The following is a 24,343-nucleotide window of genomic DNA, read 5'->3' on the forward strand; positions in this document are numbered from 1 at the left end:
AAGTGAGCTTGCTCTCACGATCAAGTCCCAGACTCTCGAACTGATCAACTGAGTTATAAGTGAGCTTTCTCTCACGACTAAGTCTCAGACTCTCATGCCAATCGACTGAGTTATAAATGAGCTTGCTCTCATGACCAAGTCCCAGACTCTTATGCCGATCGACCAAGTTGTAAGTGAGCTCGATTTCATGACCAAGTCCCAAACTCGCTAGCCGATCGGCCAAGTTATAAGTGAGCTCACTTTCATAACCAAGTCCCAGACTCTCATGTCGATCAACCGAGTTATAAGTGGGATTACTCTCATGACCAAGTCCTAAATTCTCATGCCGATCGACTAAGTTATAAGTGAGCTTGCTCTTACGATCAAGTCCCAGACTCTCATGTCGATCGACTGAGTTATAAGTGAGCTTTATCTCACAACCAAGGTTCAGACTCTTGAACTAATTGGCTGAGTTATAAGTGAGTTTGCTTTCATGACTAAGTTCCAAACTCTCAAGCTGATCGACCGAGTTATAAGTAAGCTTATTCTCATGACCAAGTTCCAAACTCTCACGTCGTTCGACCAAGTTATAAGTGGGCTTGCCTTAATGCCTAAGTCCTAAACACCACTGCCCTGCATCAAGTTGCATATTTGAACCAGTAAAGTGAGGATACTCCAAGGAAAAGAAAAATCATGGAAAAATGCTAAGAAGAAAAAGAATTGAAGGCATAGATGCAAGATAATATATATACATTGAAGAGGCACAAGTTCTTAAGTCTTATACAGAATCAAGGAACTTCTAAGGAAAAGTCTATTAGGTAAAGTCTGGGAAGGCATCCGCTAAGATGTTATCTAAAATCTTCTAGCAGTGTATAAAGTTCCTAGGGATGTCTGCCATCAGATAGCCGCCCTGCCTCAGTTGCTTAATGGCCATGTCTAATCCATAGCCAAACGTTTTAGATGTCTGATCGGAAAGCATCTGATTGAAGTTCTAGGAGCGTAGATACTCCACTCTAAACGCCTCTAGACAATTGAGCTCTCTCTCCTTATATCTTTCTATCTCCACCTTTGAAGCTTCTAACTCGGCCTTTAGAGCCTCTAGCTCAGCATTCTTAGAGTCAAGTGCCGGTTGTTTTTCTTTAAGCTGAAGGTCTTTAACAATCTATTTGGTCATTTGACTGGCTTGCTCCAAGACAAGTGCAATCTTTGCTTCTTTGAGCTTCTAGGCTCGGGCCTCTTTATTTTTCAAATCGAGATCTTCTATAGCCCTGACCTTCCAAGCATTCATTGAGTGGAGATGGGCATCAGAAGTGTTCAGCTGTTGCTTGAGCCTCTCAATTTCGATCACCTGGTCATGACCCTTATCCTTTTCTACTGTAAGAGCCTGGTCGGCTCTTAATAGTTGTTCTAACTGGCTTTCTAGCTTGCCCTTTAGTTGAGCTATTTCTTTTTGTAGCCGATCAATTGGGCCTTGAGAAGTGCCTTCTCCCCCAGCTGAGTCCTTCAGAGTTTTATTTTCATAACTTAGCTTTGCCATTTTTTAGCATAGGGCCAATCCACCTACCCAAAACTAAAAAAGCAATAAGAGGTTAACAAGAGGTGCGTGTGAAAAATTAACATGTGATAGGAAAGAAAGCTTACTCCAGTAATATCTTGAGAGAAGCAGTCAACCAACTCTTCAGGAGAATACTTAGTCATGCACGCTCGAGCGTCAGCCCAAGTCTGAATGAGTGGACCTTACACTCTTATTGTAAGTACCTCGGGTAAATTTTGATGTGATCAACCAGGTTAAGTTAGGTTCTGTTGTATTTGATCCCTGTGTCTAAAGGTGAAGGAACTTAGGAACATAAGAAGTCGAACAGAAGATGCAACTAGTGAGAATGATGGCATGGGAAGTGAGTCGACGAGCTCGGTGCATCTGAGAGACGAGGTACCGTGGAAGAGTACATCGGCGGACGAGAAAGATGTGTGCAATGATTTCGAGGGATGAGAAGCTAGAGCAGAAGACTACTCGAGGAGAGAATGCCAGAGTTGGGTTCGAGTGGGCTTAACTTTGGATGGCTAGAGAATCACACAAGGGATTAGAATTGAAGACGAACAAAGACAACTTTGAGTTGACCTTGTCCAAGTGCTTGGTGTTGGTGCAGGGTGCACTAGAATCGAACAAGGTGATCTATCGACTGAACCATTAAAGTTCATAAGTACGTAAGGATCATATCTCAGTAAAGAAGAAAAACATAGGGTTTAGTCGACTGATAGGAGATTCAATCGATTGAATAGATCAGTCGACCGATGGGTTTATCAGTCGATGAACCATGTTTGTAAAAGGGGAGCTCGAGGTCCGAGGCAGTAATCAAGTTTTATGTTCACCTCTGTGCAAAGGCTCTATTCGTTCTACTGCTCTGCAACACATCTTCAAGTAATCTACTACTCCGATAAGACACCGATGATCTTCATCTATACTCTTTTTTTGGTATACTTTAATTTAGCTTGCATTGTACTTAAATTCAAATAAGATAGTAGACTGTTACTATCTTATACTTTTCATTTGTATGAATTGCTTCTTTTCAAAGGTTTCGAAAAGAAGAGTTTTAGTGGATTTTCCAACTGTGCAATCAAGAGATTGCAAGTCTTGGAGTAAGAGTTGACCTAGGCTTCGAACCAAGTAATCGAAATGAGTTCTTTATTTTCCACTGCACTACTCTTGTTTCAACGTTTCAAAAAAAAAGTTTTTAACGTGCGATATTCCCCCCCCCCCCCCCCCCCCCCCCCCCTCTATCACATCTTTTGATCCTTCACTTAGGCCAAGTCTAAGCACCCGGACTTCATGTGCCTGGAGAGGATCCGGGCATCCGTATCACCTTGGTGCCGAACAGGCACCTCATCATAGAGCTGTTGCTGCGGATTACTTTTGGGTCCGCGTCAGCAACACTTCAAGGGTCTGGACTGGTCCAGGCACCTAGACAAGGATAAATTTTTATCATCACACCATTGAATAACCATTGTGAGCAGGTAAGACGCACAACTGAGAGCGCTCGAATCGAGTCCAGACGCCCGGAGATGCCACATTAGTAAAATGGCTAGTTCGACCAGTAGGTTAGAAATAGAGCCCTGATCCTCTTCGTTTCATTACAACACTTTCTGTACTTTGAATTTATTATTCTATTTTTCATAGTTGTGCTTTCAATGCTTGTATAAGGCTTCTCTACCTCCAAGGATTTGCTCATAGAAGGAGATCTTAGGAAGTTGACATTGTCTTGGATTAACAATCTTCTGATTGCCAACCAAGTAAATTTGATTGTCTCATATTTCTTTTTTTTATGCATTTCATCTTTTATTTATTAAATGTTTGTCTAACTTAAGTTATAAGATCGAGGAAGTGTATACTTGTAATTTCAGGCAATTCACCCCCCTTTTGCTAGCCATATTAGGACCTACACTTATTACATGCTCTGGGGCTAGTGACATGGACGGGTGCATAGAAAGCCATTCATGATATGGTAGTTTGAGTGTAGCCCTAATCCATTTAGGCTTACCCTGTTCACTCGACTCTTGTGAGCTGGATTTAGATTTGGACTTCGATTTAGACTTGGACTTCAATTTGGGAGTAGCCTTGGACCAGAGCTGGGATAATTTAGTCAGAGTGGATTGTAGAAAGGAAACTAGTCAGGTGGGAATTGCCCTAGCTGGTAACTCAGAAAGCGGAGGTGTCTATTTAGACGAAGCTGGAGTAGCCTAATTGACACCAACTTCACAAAGAATAGAGGTGGAGCTCTCCCCATGCTTAGACGGTGGATGTATGACCAACACTTAGGTGGAAGTTTGTTGTAAGGGTGTGGCCCATCAAATGGGTGTTGCCGATCTGCAACTCTTATGCCATTGGCAGTAACCTCCTACTCGTGGCATTGTTGCCTTGGCTATATAAACAAGAAACTCATGTCCGAATTGCAAAGACTTGTAATTCTAGAATCATTTGAATTAGATTCGTTTGATATATATGATTCATATTTAAAAGGCAAGATAATAAAGTTATCTTTTACTGGAAAGGGAAAATTGGTCAAAGACTTACTTGGTCTCATACATACCGATGTATGTTGACCAATGTCAACTCAAGCACTAGGAGGTTATAGCTACTTCATTACTCATATTGATGATCATTCACGATTTAGTTATGTATATCTTATGAAACATAATTCTAAAGCCTTTGAAAAGTTTAAAGGATCCAAAAATGAAGTAGGGAAACAACTTAGTAAAAGCATTAAGATATTTCAATTTGATCAAGATGGTGAATACTTAAGCCAAGAGTTTTAAGATTATCTAAGGGAAAATGGAATATTGTTTCAATGAACTCCGTCTTATATGCCACAACATAATGGTGTATCTGAAAGGGAAAATTAAACTTTGTTGGACATGGTTAGGTTAATGATGAATCATGCTGGTCTTTCCAAATCCTTTTGGGGTTATGCACTTGAGATAGATGTTTACTTGCTAAATAGAGTCTCGACTAAGGCAATCTCTATTACTCTATATGAAATATGGGCTAGTAAGAAACCTCATATATCTCATTTGAAGATATGAGGTTATTCTGTTTATGTAAAGAGAATTGTGGCAGACAAACTAGATGTTAAGTCTGATAAGTGTCTATTTGTTGGTTTCCCTATGGAAACAAAGGGTTACTCATTCTATAATCCCCTAGAATAAAAAATATTTATTTCAAGGCATGCAACATTCCTAGAGAAAGAGTTTCTCTTACAGGAAACAAGTAGGAGTATGGTTGAACTTGATGAAGTTCAAGAAACTCCAATAGACACTAAAAAGATGTCTGGTCAAGAATCATGATTGATTACTTATAATGATGAACCACAAGTTGAACCTATGGTAACACAACTTCCTCATAGATCTTGTAGGCCAAGTAATATTCTTGAAAGATATGGATCTCTCATAAGTGAATCGAATGACGTATTACTCATTGAGGATGAGGAACCTACTGATTATGAAGAAGTTTAGAAAGGAACAAGTGACTTACAACCATGCAGTCAAAAATGGATTCCATGTATGAAAATCAAGTTTGGAACTTAGTGGACTCATCTGAAGGCATTACACCTTTTGGGTGAAAGTGAATTTTCAAGAAGAAAACTAACATAGATGGTAATGTAATTACTATAAAACAAGATTGGTGGCAAAGAACTATCATCAAAGGTAAGAGATTGACTATGATGAAACCTTCTCACTAGTAGCTATGCTTAAATCCATTCAGATACTCCTGCCTATATCAGCTCATTATGATTATGAGATATGATAGATGGATGTGAAAATAGTTTTTCTTAATGGAAACCTACTTGAGGACGTATATATGATATAACTCAAGGGTTTCACATCTGTTGATAGAAATAAAATATACAAGTTTCAACGGTCTATTAATGGATTGAAACAAGCATCTAAGAGTTAGAATATCCATTTTGATGAAGTAATTAAAGAATTTGATTTCTCACAAAATCCTGACAAACCTTGTGTATACCAAAAGACCAGTGAGAGTGTAGTCGTATTTCTAATATTATATGTTGATGACATATTACTCATAGGAAATGACGTGCCAATTCTATAGTCAGTTAAAGTTTGGTTGTCCAAGACATTCTCTATGAAAGACATAGGAGAAAAAACTTGCATCCTTGGGATGAATATCTATAGAGATAGATCGAAAATGCTGCTTGATCTTTCACAATCTGCATATATAGATAGAGTGCTAAAATAGTTTAACATATCTAAATCCAAGAAAGATTTGATACTCATGAGACATGGAATTCATCTTTCAAAATCTATATATCCACACATAGAAGATGAGAGGATTTGCATGAATAAGATTCCCTATGCATATGTGATAGGATCTATCATGTATGCTATATTATGTACAATGCCTGATGTATTATACACTTTGAGTATCACAAGTAGATACCAGTAAGATCTAGGAATGGATCATTGGGTGGCTGTCAAGACAATCCTTAAGTGCTTAAGAAGAACTAAGGATATATTCTTGGTATATGGAGATTGTGATATGGTTATATGCAGGTATACTAATGCTAGCTTCCAAACAGACAAGGATGACTCCAAGTCCTAGTTTGGATACATATTCACATTGAATGAAGGTGCAATTAGTTGGAAGAGTTTCAAACAAGACACCATAGCATATTCTACTTGTGAGGTGGAATACATTACAGTTTCAAAAGAAGCAAGGAAGTGGTTTAGATCAAGAAGTTCATCACTGAATTTAGAGTGGTTCCGACCATTGTTAAAGCATTACTAGTCTACTATGATAACACTGGAGCCATTATACAAGTTAAGGAACTCAGGTCTCACCAGCAATCCAGACATGTGGTTCGCCGCTATCATCTAATCAGGGAGATCATAAGTAGGAAAGAAATCTAACTTGAGAAAATTATCATTTAAAGGAATCTAGCGGATCCTTTGGAAAATGCTCTACCACAAAATAAGTTTGAGAATCACGTCTAGGCTTACAGTTTAGGACACTGTGGTGATTGATATTAGGCTAAGTGGGAGTATGTTATATTTGAGAGAAGTCTGAAGGTAATCACATCCATCCTTATGATTTGTACTATTTATTTTGATAAATGTAGATTCACTATTTGAGTGCACTTTACTTATGTGCTTGAATGGTCTTAAAATCATTTACTGAATGTCTGTAATACAATTCATAGCATAAGAGAACTTGTGATTGGATCACAATTAGTGAGCGTCTCTATATTTGTAATTATGAAAATATTGAAATATTCTCTAGTCAATGAATTGATGTATTCAGACATCATCAATTTTATGAGACTAGCACGGATTAGGGTTATACTCCTCGGTATAACCAAGCAAATGTTACTCATTAGTTGGAGACATTAGGATGTTAAGAGTTAAACGTAGATGCTAGTTATAGTTAATAATTTATTAGAGTGACTTATTGTAAGACTTCATGTGGTTAATTTGATGTTTGGACAATATGTTTGACAAATATTTAAAAGAGGTCAAGTAGGTTAAGGTTGACCGAATGCTTGACGATATGTGAGAGGAAAGTCAAGTAGGTCATGAAAGATCGGATACTTAATTGGTAAAGTCTTAACTTGATTGTTTGGCAAGGGAAAGCCCAAGTGGGTCAAGGAGGACCACACATTAGCAAGGGAAGTCCTAATTATGGTTAGGCAAAGAAAAGTCTAAATGGGTCAAAGAAAATCACACAAGTGGGTCAAGGAGGATCATACATTGACAAAGGGAAGTCCTAACTACGGTTAGATAAAGGAAAGTCAAGTAGGTCAAGGAGGACCACGCATTTGTAAAGGAAAGTCCTAATTGTAGTTACTCAAAGGGAAGTCCAAGTGGGTCAAGGAGGATTGCATGTTAACAAGAGGAAAGTCCTAACTATAGCTAGACACGAGGAAAATCTAAGTGGGTTAAGGAGGATCACACTTGGTGATCGAAAATCCAACGGGAAGTTGGCACGAGATGAAAAGTCCAAATGGGTCAAAGGTTGACTGGGCACTTATTGAAGAAGTCCTAACAGGTCACGGTTGACCAGATGTTGGGTAAGGGAACTCTAGACTCGAGTTAAGTGAGTTAGGGTTGGGCAATCGATTGGGTAATTGATTGGGCCAAAGCCAATCGATCAGGTGATCGATTGGGTGCTATTATCGCGAGAACAGAGAGGCGCTGAATCAATTGGCCAATCAATTTAACCCTCTCCAATCAATTGGGTAATAGATTAAAGTGGGGCTTTTTGTGAAGCATAATGTTTTACTATACTGAATTGATTGGAAAAGTACCCAATCGATTGGGAGAAGTTCACAATAAACTATGGGTTTCTGAATCAATTAGGTGATAGATTTGTCCATGTGAATCGATTAAGTGATCAATTAGGAGAAGTTCATGAGTGAACAGTGGGCTTCTAAATTGATTGGGTGATCGATTAAAAAGTCTCGTAATCAATTGGCTAATCGATAGAGAGAGAGGAAGAAAAGAGCCGTTATGATGTTTGGGCAGCTGGATTTGCTTGGATCTTATGTGGCAATTGATTAGGAGTAAGGTTAATCGATCGGGAACCCTAATCCGCAGGATATAAAGACGTTCAAAGATTCAAATCATAATCTCTTCTTCTTCGCTCTTCATCGTTGATGCTTGAGTTGTGGAAGAGAAGTGTCGTTGCATTTTTCAAGCTTCAAGAGGCATCTATAATCAACAAGAGATTAATAAAGCAAAGCTTTTATTTGTATTATGTATTTATATTTTGTTTTCATTGTATTCTTGTATGTGGGCTTGTACGAGGTTTTTCCACTGCTGGATTGTTTCTGAGAAGGAGTGTTATTCATAGTGGAGTGTGTGCACTATGTGGATCCTTAGATTGGTTACCTCAAGGAGGTGGATACCAAGTAAATTCTAGTGTTAGTATTGCTTTGAGTTTTCTACTACAATAAATCATCAATGAAGCAATTGGAGCTAATCACCCCCTCTCTAGCTCCTGGAGTGTCTTAACAAGTGGTATCAAAACAAGGTTGCTCTTCATTCGACTAATTACCAAGAGAGAAACGAGCTAGAGGGAGAAGAAGTTTTGAAGCTTGAAGCCCTAATTTCAACAAGTCAAGAAATTATCATTCAAGGAGCTTAAGTTCAAAAATGGAGTGACAAGATGGATTTGGATATGATATTCGAGCACCTCCACCATTTGGAATTAGAAGCTTCGATCTTTGGAAATTAAAGGTTAAAAATTTTTCATGATGGAGATAAAGCAATGGTTTGCTCTAATGGAGGGATTTTAAACTCCAATTGATGGAAATAGAAAGCTCCTCAATAAAAAGGAATTAAGAGAGTAGCAAATCAAGAGGTGTGAAGCAAATGACAAGATAACCAAATTATTGGTTAATTTATTGTCGATCACCCTATTGTGCAAAATTAGGGAGTATCAAGATGCTAATGAGTTATGGAGTAAATTGACAAAGCTTCATGAAGACCCATCCTCAATTGAACACAACGACAAAGGCAAAGAGGGAAACTCTTTGTTTCATGTGCATGAGGATTTAGAGGTTGAGAGGTTCTCAACATTCGAGGATGAAGTTGAAGGGGCATTTACCTCAAGGATTGAGGGGAAGTGTTAATCATTTATATCGAAGCAAGAAGAAATTTTTACTTCCGAGTTAAATGAAGAAGAGTATTGTGCCACCCCTACAAACAAAGAAGGCATAAAAATTTTAATTTATAAAAATAAAAATCATATAATTTTCTTTGAGTGTAGGGAAAATAGGCACTACAAGAGTAAGTGTCCAAATTTGACGAAGAAGAAGGGTCAAGTGGCACCTAAGGTCAAAGAAAAATCAAAAGAAGTTGGCCCCGTGATACGAAAGGGCAAGGAGCACATCGTGTAATTTTCTTGTAATTAAAGAGGACATTATTGTAACCAATATCCAAAGTAAAGAAATCTTATCAAGAAGAAAGGAGGAAGCTCAAGTCAAGGGGGAGCTTCCAAGGGCAAGACTAAGGTACCACTAATTAATGATACTTATTTAAAAAATGATAAACAAAACATGCTAGAAATCATTTCTATCATTTTAATGTGATTTATCATGAAAATAGGAAGCATGAAAAATTTAGGGAAAATTATAAATCTTTTCATGCTAAGACTACCTTACCCAAAGATAGGAAGGTAGAAAATGGTTTAGGAAAGAAACCAAAACAAATTAGATATGTGCCTAAAAATAAGAATATCCAAGGAAATAATAGGAAATCAAATTTGAGGATTTAAGGATAGATAATCAAGTCTTGAGATTAGGACTTGATAAATTAGAAAAGACTCTTAAGAAAATGACAAATGAAGTCTTAAGGTCTAAGAAGCAAAACCTAGGTTTGGGAAAATAAGAGTCATTCAATGGCATGAGAGGTTTGGGATACAAACCAAAAGCCAATAAGAATGTGCCCTCATACCATAGAGTTCCATTTGGTTATAGAACTAACTATATGTCTAGGAGTCAAGCCAAGGTTACAAGGGAGGTTATCTCTAGAGTTGACCATTAGGAGACTAGTGTAACAAAGGCTTCTAAGAAGCCTAGGAAGTTATTATGGGAAGTTATCCCTAGTGAATATTTAGAATACCCAAGGAGCACTAATATTTTTTGGGTTCCTAAGAGTGTGTTCTCTACATCCTAGATGAGTTTAGAGCATGTCAACTCAAATTAGAAGGGTAGTTAACCCAACTTTGATAAAGTTGGCACTTTAAGATATTTTTAAGGTATTGTAACACCTTGAAAGTGAAAGGTTTAATTTTTATTCTTGAAGAGTAAAAGTGTGCCAATATTTTTGAGGAATTAATGATTAAATTGATATAATTTGGTTAAAAGTCAAAGAAATGTCAAGTTAGGATTTTGACATTTTCTTAGGGAGATAAGGGCAACTTAGGCTTATTTTTAATTTAACGATTAATTAAGTGATACTTAGATAGAGAATCTAGATATTTTATTTGTGCTAAAATTATCATGTTTTGTGTGCCCTATCATATTCCATCACATCATATTTTGCATTCATATTTGTTATGAAAAATGACATATGCCATGTCATACGTGTATCATTATTTATGATAGTTTTTCTTTTAAAAAATATTCATTTTGATGTATGTCATAATCATTTTCATATATTATTTTAATTTCTTAAAATTAAGGGCAATAACATCATTGACATCATAGGTTAGATGATCAAAGCTTAAATACCTAGTTAAAAATACATGATCCCTTAGTTTTAAGGAAAATCCATTTTACATCTCACGAGACCATAGGTTTGATTTGTATATGTTTTTGAGATATATTAGATACAAGTAAGATGTTAGGAAGGTGAACAAAATTCAAAATATTGATTTAGTGCATCCTTTTGAGTTTTAATTTCATCAAAACAAATGATTATGTGAAGTCCAATCATTGAAAAAGCATGTGCGCAAGTTATGTACATTTAGTCCAAAGAACATGATTATAAATTTATTTTGAAAATTATTTTAGAAAATCTTGATGAAATCTATCTTTTGATAGAAATCGCCATTGATTAGTTGGAGACAAAGTAGAGTGAAACATTCAAGTTTTTCAAGGGTTTATAATTTTGTATCAATCTTTAAAAATGAGAATTATTTTTTTTTAAAACTATTTTCCCTAATAGTATATGACATAAATAATGTTTATATAAATTTTCATGATTTTTAAAATTTTGTAGAATTATTTATAAATTTCTAAATTTCAAACTGAAATTGAAATCAGAAAATTAGATATAGCAATCGATTGTTGTACACCAATTGATTAGGCAATGGATTGGTGAAGGATTTCCGTGAGCATAGAGGCTCATGGAATAGATCAGGTGATTGATTAAGTAGGAATAATCGATTAGAGAAATTGATTGGCATGCGATAATCGATTGAATCCCAACTTTAATTGATTCAAAGATGCTATAATCGATTAGTAGCTGAAATCAATCGATTAGAAATGTTGATTTTGATTTAAGTAGTCTGATTTTAGTCCATTAAGTCATGTTTAGTCAGTTAACTATCTCTAATTCTCTAAAGTGCTTTGATAAGTATTTAAGGATAATTTTCTTAATGAAAATAAGAAAGGAATGGTTAAAGGGGATTAACTTGGAGTTTATGAGGAGGTTTAGTTTTAAAGCTGAACTTTGAACTTCAAAACTTCAATTTTAAATTTTCTAAAGGTTTAGGAACTCTAAATTATTGTTGGTGCAATGATAGAAACTTAGTGCATGTTTTGAAGAGGAGGTCTTCCATAAAAGCATGATTTTTTATATATAAGGATGAAGAAACAATGGAAGGTAGGGAACCTTCATTATTATTAATGCTCAAGGATGAACATTGGAAACAATGGAAGATTGAAAATCTTCATTGTGATAGAGTTATGCTCAAGGTTGAGCATAAGATATAATAAAAGGTATGTGACTTTCATTGAGTTCCTTTGACAAAATTGACTCTTAAGGTGAAGAATCTTTTATGTGTGTCAAAGGAGGATAAAATATGGGGTTTAATTTAGAAACCCATATTCATGTATTTGGCATGGGAATAGGATTAATATGGGTTAGCCTAACTTAAACATATTGTCAAACATCAAAAATGAGAAGATTGTTGGAAGATTGTTGGTGCAATTGTCCCTGAGTCAATGTTCACCAGTTTGACTAAGCTTGAGGGGATTTGAGTTTAAGTTTTGATATTTAGATAATATATTTAGAAAATATCTGAAAAGAACCTAAGTAGGTCAAGGTTGACATGATGCTTGATGATATGTGAGAGGAAAGTTAAGTAGGTCGTGGAAGACTAGGTACTTAACTAGCAAAGTCCTAACTTGAGGGTTAGGGAAGGAAAAGTCTAAGTGGATCAAGAAGGACTGCACGTTGGCAAGGAAAGTTCTAGGCAAAAGAAAGTTCAAGTAGGTCAAGGAGGACCGCACGTTCGTAAAGGGAAGTCCTTGTTGGTGCGGGAAGCATCCGATGATCGAACCTCAGTTTTGATAATGGCAAAGGGATTCAAAGTTAAGATTCCTTGTTATCTAACATGCTTAAAGAAGGTTTCAGGAAAGTCCTAACTGCGGTTAGGCAGGTGAAAATCCTAAGGGGTGGTAACCTTAGGTCCTAGGGAGTGGTAACCCTAGGTGAAGGAAAAATCCTAAGGGAGGGTAACCTTAGGTCCTAGGGGATGGTAACCCTAGGTGAAGGAAAATCCTAAGGGGGGGTAACCTTAGGTCCTAGGGGGCGGTAACCCTAGGTGGAGGAAAATCCTAAGGGGCGGCAACCTTAGGTCCTAGGGGGTGGTAACCCTAGGTGGAGGAAAACCCTAGGGGGCGGTAACCCTAGGTCCTAGGGGGCGGTAACCTTAGGTCCTAGGGGGTGGTAACCCTAGGCGGAAAGCTCAGTCGGTTTGGAGGACCGGACTGGCATCAGGTAAATCTCCTGAGTGGAGTAGGTGAGGACGCGTTCCCCGTAGAGGGAACAGTAGGCGTCGGGTCGACCTAGGGTTTCCGGTCGGAAACTCGAAGTCAGACTCGGACAGTCCGGAGACTGTCATTATCATTTCTATTATGCTTTATGTGCTAACTTTGTGCTGCAGGGTATATTTGGGATTAATGTATCTTGCAGGGACCAAAGTGCAAAGATTAACCTCGGATGAATAGTATCTGAGGCGCCTCCATGGAGCTTGGAGGCGCCTCGGGTGCAAAACCTGAAGCTGGTTGCCAAGAAAGCTTTAAGGCACCTTGGATAGGCTGAAGGCGCCTTGAACAAGTTGATGAAGGCGCCTTGGAGAGGTTAGAGGCGCCTTGAACAGGATAGAATTCGACCAGGTCAGTTCTGATCTACGCGGGTGATGCGACCAGCCTGGAGGCGCCTTGGAGGGGTTTAAGGCGCCTTGAACACCCCTTATAAGAGGGGTTCGAGCAGCAGCAAGTAACAACGAAAGAAAAAGCTTCCTCGTGCTGTGTCTTGCTCAAGTATTGCTTCCGAAGTGCTGCGACAACCACCTGACGACCCGGAGCTCCGAATCTTCATTTCCTAATTGTCGTCGGTATAATTAATTCTTGTCAATTATTGTACTTTAGTTTGTAATAATTATACGAGCTTATAGTTGTTGCCCACGGAAAGCGATCAAGGATCGCGGGCCTTCGAGTAGGAGTCGATCAAGGCTCCGAACGAAGTAAACGACCGTGTTCTTGTGTGTTTGTTTCTTTTATTCCGCTACGTTATTTCTGAATGAGTTTTTAAGATTATGATAATCGAACGAATTAGCCGCGAGCGCTATTCACCCCCCCTCTAGCGCGTCTCGATCGAACAATTGGTATCAGTGCGAGGTCGCTTTGAATTGGTGCAACCACCATTCAAGCATTTTTTTTCGTGGCTTTGTCATTTGTATAGGTTTTTACGCCTTTCGTTTTTTCCCCTCCAAAACTGTTTTTGAAAAATTAATTTTCATCTTTTCACCATTGGTTGGAATTAGCGAAATATTACATTTTCAAAAATTTATAGTAATATTTTTTTAATAATATTTTAATAATATTTTATTATTTTCTCTCGAAATTCCTGAATTACTATTTTTATTTCTCTCCCGCACTACTAATCCAAGACCAAGTCTTGGTACAAGTTTTATTGTGTTTATTTTGCGAGATTCCTTCTAATGGCCTACGAAGATGGGTACAACTCCACATGCCTACCACTGCTGTCTGACGAGAACTTCAGATACTAGAAAGACCAAGTGGAGCATCAATTAAAGACCGAAGTAGAAATATGGACCATAGCCCATATTGGATTCACTCTCCCCACCAAAGAAGGTGTACCCATCACCTGTGACAAGTGGGATGCACAAACAATAAGGACATTCGAGGCAAATGCAAAAACAACTTACATTCTTCTATGTGGACTAACAAATTCAGATCTTGATCGAGTTGGAAAGTTCAACAATGCTAAGGAGCTTTGGGAGAAAGTGCTCAAGTTTTATGAGATCCCATCAGAGTTAGAAGATCGAATAGAACCTGAGTCTGAATTTGAAATTGAATCCTCAGAGTCAACCTCCGAACCAGACTCAGAAGAATCAGAGCAAACCGATATCATAGCACTGATGGTCAAAGACGAGATATCTGAATCTGAGTCAGAATTTGAAATGGCAACAGTCAAGGGGGAGGATCCTATCACAGATCTAAAAGGTAAAATTGTAAATTCAAATTGTAAATCTCTCATAATCTGTTTTAAGTGTAGGGAGAGAGGGCACTATAGAAACGAATGCCCCACTCGTAAAACTCGACTGGCACAATCGGAGGAGAAGGAGAAAATGATCAGGAGAGGGAAGAAATACATTAAATGCTCCAAATGCAAACTAATGGGTCACTGCAAAAGACAATGCCCAGAAAGAAGACCCAAGAATCCAGAGGGAGAAATTAAGGTTAGTACATTTACATTATATGAAAATCCAGTTTTTGCAACACATGATTGCACTAGTTTAACTAATCTTGCTTGCTCTAGTATAGATTTCTCTTCAAAATTAGATATGCATGCTAATAATGTAATGAATAAAATTAATTCAAATAAAAATAAGAAATTAACTCTTAGAAAATTAGAAATACAAATAATATTTTAAAAGATAAAATTGATAAATTAGAGAAGATTGTTAATAATTTAGTCAGATCACGAAATCTAGACTTGGGTTATAAGTCTAAAGTAAAACTTAAATAGTACAAACCAAGCTATAATCAAGTACCTTTTATTTACTAAACTTAATTTAAATAAAACGTAAATCAATAACATAGGAGGAGGCTCCAGAATAGCTGGCACCTCCGAAATTAATCCACCCGATAAGGGTAAACAAGAGTAGACTACCCGACAGGGTAATTAAGGTTAGAAAAAATGGGCTAGGTTTAACTTGACCCACGGTACTGGTGAAGTTTTTGGATGATAGTACGTTAGGGAAGCTTGGGCATCGCATGTCTAGGAAGATATGGCTTCGACCTGGTGCATTTGGCCAAGTGGAACTGACCGAAGCTACCCTTAAATGGATCCTAACTAGTTAGACCAAGGTTTAGTATTAAGTTCAATGGGTAGGACTATTTGGAAAACCTCGAAGGCATGGTTACTTTAATGAGTTCCTTGTGACTCACCATAACCCAGAAGTTTATCCAAAGAATGCTTACTTGTTGAACCTAAAGCTAAACCTGAATCTAACACAAAGTTAAACCAAACCCTTAAAGTGAACATCAATTCATCTCACAACAATTATAGGAATACCTGATTGAAAATTAGATCGGGTGAGATGACTAAGGAATTAAAAAAAAAAAATCAAAATTAAACTCATAACTATTATTAATTCAAATTCTATAATTAATATTATTTTTCAAATGAAATTAACTCAAAATGATATTTTAAAATTACTTTAAAAATCTTTTAAAACTTAATTTCAAAACTCATTTAAAAATCAAAATTACTTTCAAAATTATTTTAAAAAAATTCTTTTTAAAAAAAAACTTAATTTCAAAATTAATTTCAAAATTATTTTGAAAAATCTCTAAAAACTTCTTTCAAATTTATTTGAAAAATCTTTTCAAAATAATTTCAAAATCTTAAAACTTCATTTCAAAATTATTTGAAAAATCTTTTCAAAATCATTTCAAAATCTTAAAACTTTATTTCAAAATCATTTCAAAATCTTAACACTTCATTTCAAAATTATTTGCAAAATCTTTTCAAAATCTTTTAACTTCATTTCAACTTTATTTCAAAATCATTTTAAAAAACTTTAAAACTTTATTTCAAAATCATTTTAAAATCTTTCACAACTTAATTTCAAAATGATTTGAAAAATTCTTTAAAAATTTATTTAAAAAACTTTTCAAAATTACTTTCAAAATTATTTAAAAAAATTTTCAAAATTAATTTCAATTTTTTTTTTCAAAAGTATTTAAAAATATTTTATTATTTAAAAATCTTTTGAAAATCAATTTCAAAATAAGTTGAAAAATTATTGAAAAAATCATTTGAAAAATCCCTTGAAAAATTAATTTCAAAATTATTTCAAAATTACTTAAAAAATCATTTGAAAAATCACTTGAAATATCCTTTGAAAAATTAATTTCAAAACCCTTTTCAGACGTTATTAAATTCTTTGAAATTCTAAACTCAATTAATGTTAAATCTTCAAAATAATTAAATGGTCACTTATTTGGAATTCGAACTTACATTTTACATCAAAGACAACTCCATCTCACGCTCACTCATATGCCAAACATGCTTGTTAATCTAGAATGAGTGAGATGGAAAGTTTGGAAAATAATTTTTTTTCTCATACTTGAACCAAAGAATTAATTAAGGCATTAATTAAGGGGGAGAGATATTGAGTTGGTTTTAAAGTTAGCTTTTCTTTAAAATAAAATTTTGATTTGACCTCAAAATTAAAAACTATTTTTGGCATATCTTCAAAAATTCAAGTCATTTTTAACTTAGACTTAAAATTTAAATTATTTATGACCTGACTTTTAAAGTACAACTCCTCTAGAATATTTTCAAAGCTAAGTCTTTATGTAAAACCTCTTTATGCTAAGTACTTAATCAAGTCTTCTTTAACTAAACTTAGTTAGATTATACTCTAAACTTAGCTATTTGACAAGATGTTTTCTCAAGGCAATCATTTTTAAGCTGGACATATAGCTAAGTATTTTCAAAGCATTCTCAAAATTTCATCAAAACAATTTTTTTTTTAAAACAAAAAAAAAACTAAGTCTTCTTAAGGTTAAATACTTAACAAAACTATTATCTTCCTAAGTTTAGCTTAAGTCTTTGATAAAAGTATGTTAAAAGTAAAAATCTTAGCTAAACTAAGTCTTGATCATTTTTTTTAAGCTAAACTCCCTCTTTAAAAACTAAGAATTTAAAGTGTTTTGATATCACAAAAATTTGCTAAGTTACTTTTTAAAGACAAAATAACTTTATCTCAGCTAAAAGTATCTCTCAAACTAAAGAAAGAATTTTGGCTTTCAAAATTTATGATAACATTTTTGATTGCACCTAGCAAAAAATCTTACAAGAAAAACTAAGTGTTTATCAAAAGTATGCTTAACCCTCTATTTTTCTCTTTGAAAGATAAGATAAAAACTATTTTTGAAAGTTAAGCTAAGGCCTAGATTTTCTTCACTCTCTTGGGTATTTTGATGTATGGCAAAGGGGGAGAGTAGGAAGAAATTCAAAGAAGATTAAAAAGGAATTTTTGTTTTATATGTGCCTATGCTTTATTTATGCCTGTGCTTATTTATGCTTATCTTTATTCCATTTTTTACTTAACTTTGAATTTCGGTTGCCAAAATCAAAAAGGGGGAGATTGTTGGTGCGGGAAGCAATCGACGATCGAACCTCAGTTTTGATAATGGCAAAGGGATTCAAAGTTAAGATTCCTTGTTATCGAACGTGCTTAAAGAAGGTTTCAGGAAAGTCCTAACTGCGGTTAGGCAGGTGAAAATTCTAAGGGGTGGTAACCTTAGGTCCTAGGGAGTGGTAACCCTAGGTGAAGGAAAAATCCTAAGGGGGGGTAACCTTAGGTCCTAGGGTCCTAGGGGGTGGTAACCCTAGGTGAAGGAAAATCCTAAGGGGGGGTAACCTTAGGTCCTAGGGGGCGGTAACCCTAGGTGGAGGAAAACCCTAAGGGGCGGCAACCTTAGGTCCTAGGGGGTGGCAACCCTAGGTGGAGGAAAACCCTAGGGGGCGGTAACCCTAGGTCCTAGGGGGTGGTAACCCTAGGCGGAAAGCCCAGTCGGTCTGGAGGATCGGACTGGCATCAGGTAAATCTCATGAGTGGAGTAGGTGAGGACGCGTTCCCCGTAGAGGGAATAGTAGGCGTCGGGTCGACCTAGGATTTCCGGTCGAAAACCCTAAGTCAGACTCGGACAGTCCGGAGACTGTCATTATCATTTCTATTATGCTTTATGTGCTAACTTTGTGCTGCAGGGTATATTTGGGATTAATATATCTTGCAGGGACCAAGGTGCAAAGATTAATCTCGGATGAACAGTGTCCGAGGCGCCTCCATGGAGCTTGGAGGCTCCTCAGGTGCAAAACCTGAAGCTGGCTGCCAAGAAAGCTTCAAGGCGCCTTGGATAGGCTGAAGGCACCTTGAACAAGTTGATGAAGGCACCTTGGAGAGGTTGGAGGCGCCTTGAACAGGATAGAATTCGACCAAGTCAGTTCTGATCTACGCGGGTGATGCGGCCAGCCTGGAGGCGCCTTGGAGGGGTTTAAGGCACCTTGAACACCCCTTATAAGAGGGGTTCGAGCAGCAGCAAGTAACAACGAAAGAAAAAGCTTCCTCGTGCTGTGTTCTGCTCAAGTATTGCTTCCGAAGTGCTGCGACAACCACCTGACGACCCGGAGCTCCGAATCTTCATTTCCTAATTGTCGTCGGTATAATTAATTCTTGTCAATTATTGTACTTTAGTTTGTAATAATTATACGAGCTTATAGTTGTTGCCCACGGAAAGCGATCAAGGATCGCGGGCCTTCGAGTAGGAGTCGATCAAGGCTCCGAACGAAGTAAACGACCGTGTTCTTGTGTGTTTGTTTCTTTTATTCCGCTACGTTATTTCTGAATGAGTTTTTACGATTCCGATAATCGAACGAATTAGCCGCGAGCGCTATTCATCCCCCCCTATTGCGCGTCTCGATCCAACAGTCCTAACTACGGTTAGGCAAAGAGAAGTCCAAGTGGGTCAAGAAGGATCGCACGTTGGCAAGAGGAAAGTCCTAACAACCGCACGTTGGCAAGGAAATTCCTAGGTAAAAGAAAGTTCAAGTAGGTCAAGGAGGACTGCACATTGGTAAAGGGAAGTCCTAACTACGGTTAGGCAAAGGGAAGTCCAAATGGATCAAGAATGACCGTACGTTGGTAAGAGGAAAGTCCTAACTCTGATTAGGTAAGAGGAAAATCTAAGTGGGTCAAGGAGGACCGCACTTGGTGATCGGAAGTCCAACGGAAAGTTGGCAAGAGATGGAAAGTCTAAGTGGGTCAAAGGTTAACTGGAGACTTTGTGAAGAAGCCTCAACAAATCACGATTGACCGGATGTTAGGCAAGGAAACTCTAGACCCGGGTTAAGTGAGTTAGGGTTAGATAATTGATTGGGTTAAAGCTAATCGATCAGGTGATTGATTGGGGGATGTTGTCATGAGAACAGAGAGACGCTAAATTGATTGGTCAATCGATTCAACCCTCTTCAATCTATTGGGTAATCGATTAAAGTGGGGTTTTTCACGAAGCACAATGTTTTACTTTACTGAATTAATTGGGAAAGTACTCAATCGATTGGGAGAAGCTTGCGACAAATAGTGGGCTTCTAAATCAAATAGGTGATCGATTGAGCCACTTGAATTGGTCAAGTGATCGATTGGGAGAAGTTCACGATCGAACAATGGACATCTGAATTGATTGGATAATTGATTAAGAAGCCTCGTAATAGATTAGCCAATCAATGAGAGAAGAAGAAAAGAACCATTGAGAGGTTTGGACGATTGGATTTACTTAGATCTAATGTGACAATTGATTGGGGGTAAAATCAATCGATTGAGAACCCTAATCCATGGGATATAAAGGCGTTCGAAGATTCAAATCATAATCTCTTCTTCTTCGCTCTTTATTGCTGGTGCTTGAGTTGTGGAAGAGAAGTGTTGCCGCACTTTTCAAGCTTCAAGAGGTATTTACAAGCAACAAGAGATCAATAAAGCAAAGTTTTCATTTGTATTGTATATTTACATCTTGTTTTTGTTGTATTCTTGTATGTGAGATTTTATGATGTTTCTCCACCTCCGGATTGTTTTCAAGGAGTGTTCTTCATAGTGGAGTGTGTGCATTGTGTAAATCCTTGAATTAGTCATCTTAAGGAGGTGGATACCAAGTAAATCCTAGTGTCATTACTTCAAGTTTTCCACTGTGACAAATCATCAATAAAGCAATTGGAGCTAATCACTCCCCTTCAGCTCCTAAAGTGTCCTAATAGGTAATTCCTCGGTCTTTATCAAGATTTGACTCTTACTCAATTCTACAAACCTACCATGTGATAACCAACTCGGCTATGCCCTAGGGCCATTATAACCATCTAAAGAGCACTCTATTAAAGTGGCGAAGATAGTTACACTCGCTTCAATTGCCGTCTATACAAAGCTTAAGCTCAAGTTCATAAAAAATTAAATTAAGATTGAACAATCATTTTAATGGTTTGATTTATTTTAGACTCAGTTTGATTTGACTTGATTACCTTATCAAATAAACCTGAACACCACTGAACTTGATTCGGCTTGACTCATTTACAACTCTCATAAGTGTAGGGCTCTAAGAGAGCTAAAAGTTTATGAGTAAATTTATTGCTCGTGAATAATATTCTTGAACATGATGGATTCATGTTTTTCCTAAACTCATGATTTCTAAGAACCGAATAAGAACTCGTAACAGGAAATACAAGAGTGTGAGAAGGATCTAGATTCAACAAGAGCATACAAAGAAAACAAAAGCATAAATATGACAAGAGCCCTGATTGCGGAGTCATGATCCTTATCCTTTAGTGTCATCTGAGAATCCCTGAGGAAGAAGAAGCGGAAGCAATAGGAAAGTCTTCCAAGGGGCTTAGGATTGATAATGCCGAATTACCTTTCATCAATGGAGAACAAAGAAACGTCTCAAAAGATGTTGCTCTAAACTCTTATGACCTCTCCCTTATATAAACAATCAATCTGTTATTAGCGCATAGATAATAACTGATTGAGTTTAAGGGTTCTACATATTCAACTCACATCTAATAACCTGAAACATAATAACCTAACGATAAATCACTTAAATAGATTTGATTTGTATTTATATATACAATTTACAAATAAACTTACATAATAGAGATAATATCCAACTGAACATATAAATAAAGTTTATAAATAGTGTTACAAGTTAAAAAATATAAAAAATTTAAATAATTAAATAAACTCAAATGAGAGCTTCACAATATTTGAATGAACCAAAGTCAAGTCAATCATTTAAAAAAATCAAACTCAAATTCAAAAAAAAAAAAAAATCAAGTTAAGGTCGAATAATCATTTTAACAATGTGGTTCATTGGCTTAATTCAACTTGATTATCTTATAAAATAAATTTTAACCATATAAAATTTAACTGGACTTGATTCATAAGAATTCCACTGGTGACCTTATTTGTCCAAAAGAATAACTAATATATTAAATATTTTAAGTTTTATATATTCAAAATTTTATTTATAATTAAATAATTAACCTTTTTTCCTCTAAAGTGTCATTTTCAAGGAGAATTCATCTCTATCCTCGAACTATTAGATTCTTAAAATGATTTGACAGGTAGATAATCCACAATTAAGAGAATATTAGTTTAGCAATTAGGGGGATTAAGAGGAACCTTTTTATTGTGCTTTTAGTGTTAATTTGGTTCTAAAGACCAAGCATATGGTCCATCATCACTTAGTTCTTTAATTATAATTGGTTAATGAAGGTAACAACCCACCCAAAATAAAATAATCAAATTTGTAAGTATTTAATTTTTATTAATTGATACTTTTTCATTCTATTAATCCACTAAGAATATATCATTTTAATTCAATAGATAATAATAATTTTTTTTAATAAATGATAAACTAAAAGCATCTGTAAATAGCAGCTCCCAGGTATATATATCTATATATAGTGAAGAGATGAATACAATTTGGTGCGAGTGGTATTACGAGCTCTGTTATATTTGGTAAAAGATGATTTTTCGTTTCTAGTGTCCTCATCGGTCCGTCCTAAGATTAGCACAAGAAAGGTAAATCATAGTGATTAAAGTGACAAGTGGATGTGAAGGAGAGTGAGTTGCTTAGAGTGTATAGATTTACGCTCCAATAGTTCCAAACTATTTACTACTTCAGCTGAGTTCGTGGGGGGCATGAGATTTGCTCCCGGAGCAAGATTGAGTTGATTAATGCAGAATAGAATTACTATCATAAGAAAAGAATTCAAATTTTGATAAAATCGAGAAAAAAAAACTCTCCTTCACACTAATCAATTATAACTTTTTAATTTATGTTTTCATATATATAATCGTAGGATTGACAATGTAAAACTGTCAGAGTGATAGATTCTTTGTTTTTTTGGTTACCGTGGGGGGCATGAGCTCTCTTACAGGGCTCCTATGGTTGAAGAGGCCTACCTCCGTAGTTTTGTGCTGTGATGTGGATTCGATTGGGTTGGCCCTCCACATATGGTAAAAGGAGAAATACTCATCTAACACCTGCGAGTCTATTCCTCGATCAATACGAACAAAATAAATTACGATAAGTAAAAAAACAAGTGAATGGAAGATGAATGATCTATATAAGGATTTATACCCATCACATACATTAGTCAAATGGTCCTTGGACAATTGAAAATCCAAATAAATAAAAATGAATTCGTGCCGTGTCATACTGGGCATCTTCAAATGGAAGCGCCCACATCGACATTTTAGACCACCAATCGTATATTTTCATCTACACCTCTAAAACAAATACTTTTACATAATTCCTCCATAATTATAAAATAGAATCGTTTGATCTTAAATAATTATATCAAAATGGGGCCTCATATCTCCAAAATATCTTTATTCCATTTTATTATAACAACTTCAATTAAAACTAGTCTAATATAGTTTAAAATACTAAATTATTATTGTCCAAATTATTATAATAATATTTTTTTAAGAATTTGAAGGGTCTTTGTTTATATTTCTTATGAAAATGGGGTGCTCTTTTTATAATAATAAAATAAAGGGGGTATTTTTATTTTTATTTTTCACCAAATGGATTTATGCCAAAGTTGTTTTTGTCGTATATATAAATATATAAATAAAAATATTTTTTTTTTGATATTCGTCTATTTCCTATAAAAAATTTTCATTGACTACCAAAATAAAACAGGAAGCACTCACTACAAACAATCTATTAGTACATAGTTCTTAGATAATCATCTATTAAAAAAAATCATCCGTTAATTAATCAAAATTGAAATTCTATAGTTAGATGACACTATACATACACCATTGCTCCGGGATTTGGGACGTAAATAAATGTTGGATATGTGTGAATAGAGAAGAGGTAGAAGAGGATATAGAAGCTCTATTGTGAATGAGATTTTAGTTCCATATGGGAAGTTTCAAGGCATGTTGGTTAGTTTATATTGATTCACATGCATTGATGATGTGAACAAATGCATGGGAGAGGCTCTCTCTCATGTGTGGGTGCGCAGGAGGGGGTGCCTCTCAGTTCGTTATTGTATCCTGGGAAACAGACGACCCAAGTAAGCCTCGAAGCACTATGACTCTCATAGGCCTCGGTCAGCTCGCCCGGTTTCTTCGTCCACCCGGCCAGCCCCTTCGCTTGACCGACCTCTCCACTCGTCCGGTCAGTCTCTTCGTCCGCTCGACTAACTTCACTTCGCTCGGCTTGTCTGCCCGCCCGACCATACTGCTCGGTCATCGGCTTGGCAACACAGACTTGCTGCTCAGCAGATCTACCCGCTCGACGACTCTTCGGCACGTAGCAGAAACCAATCCCTGGTGACAACCTGAGATTATCCGCTCAGGTCATCTCTACTGTAAGTTGAATTTAAATTCTATGTAATTTTAAATTCAGCTAAGTCCCCAAAAATCTTTGGCAACAGATTATTTTTTCCAACAATAAATTGAGCCGATTCATGAGCTTTTTTGAGCCGTTTCGATAAATATTTGATTCGTATTCGAATTTATCAAATTTGAACATGTTCAAACTTTTTTTTAGTTGAAGTCGAGCCTAAATTATTTAGTTCG

Source organism: Zingiber officinale, chromosome 5B, assembly GCF_018446385.1.
Source record: "Zingiber officinale cultivar Zhangliang chromosome 5B, Zo_v1.1, whole genome shotgun sequence".
Taxonomy (NCBI): domain Eukaryota; kingdom Viridiplantae; phylum Streptophyta; class Magnoliopsida; order Zingiberales; family Zingiberaceae; genus Zingiber; species Zingiber officinale.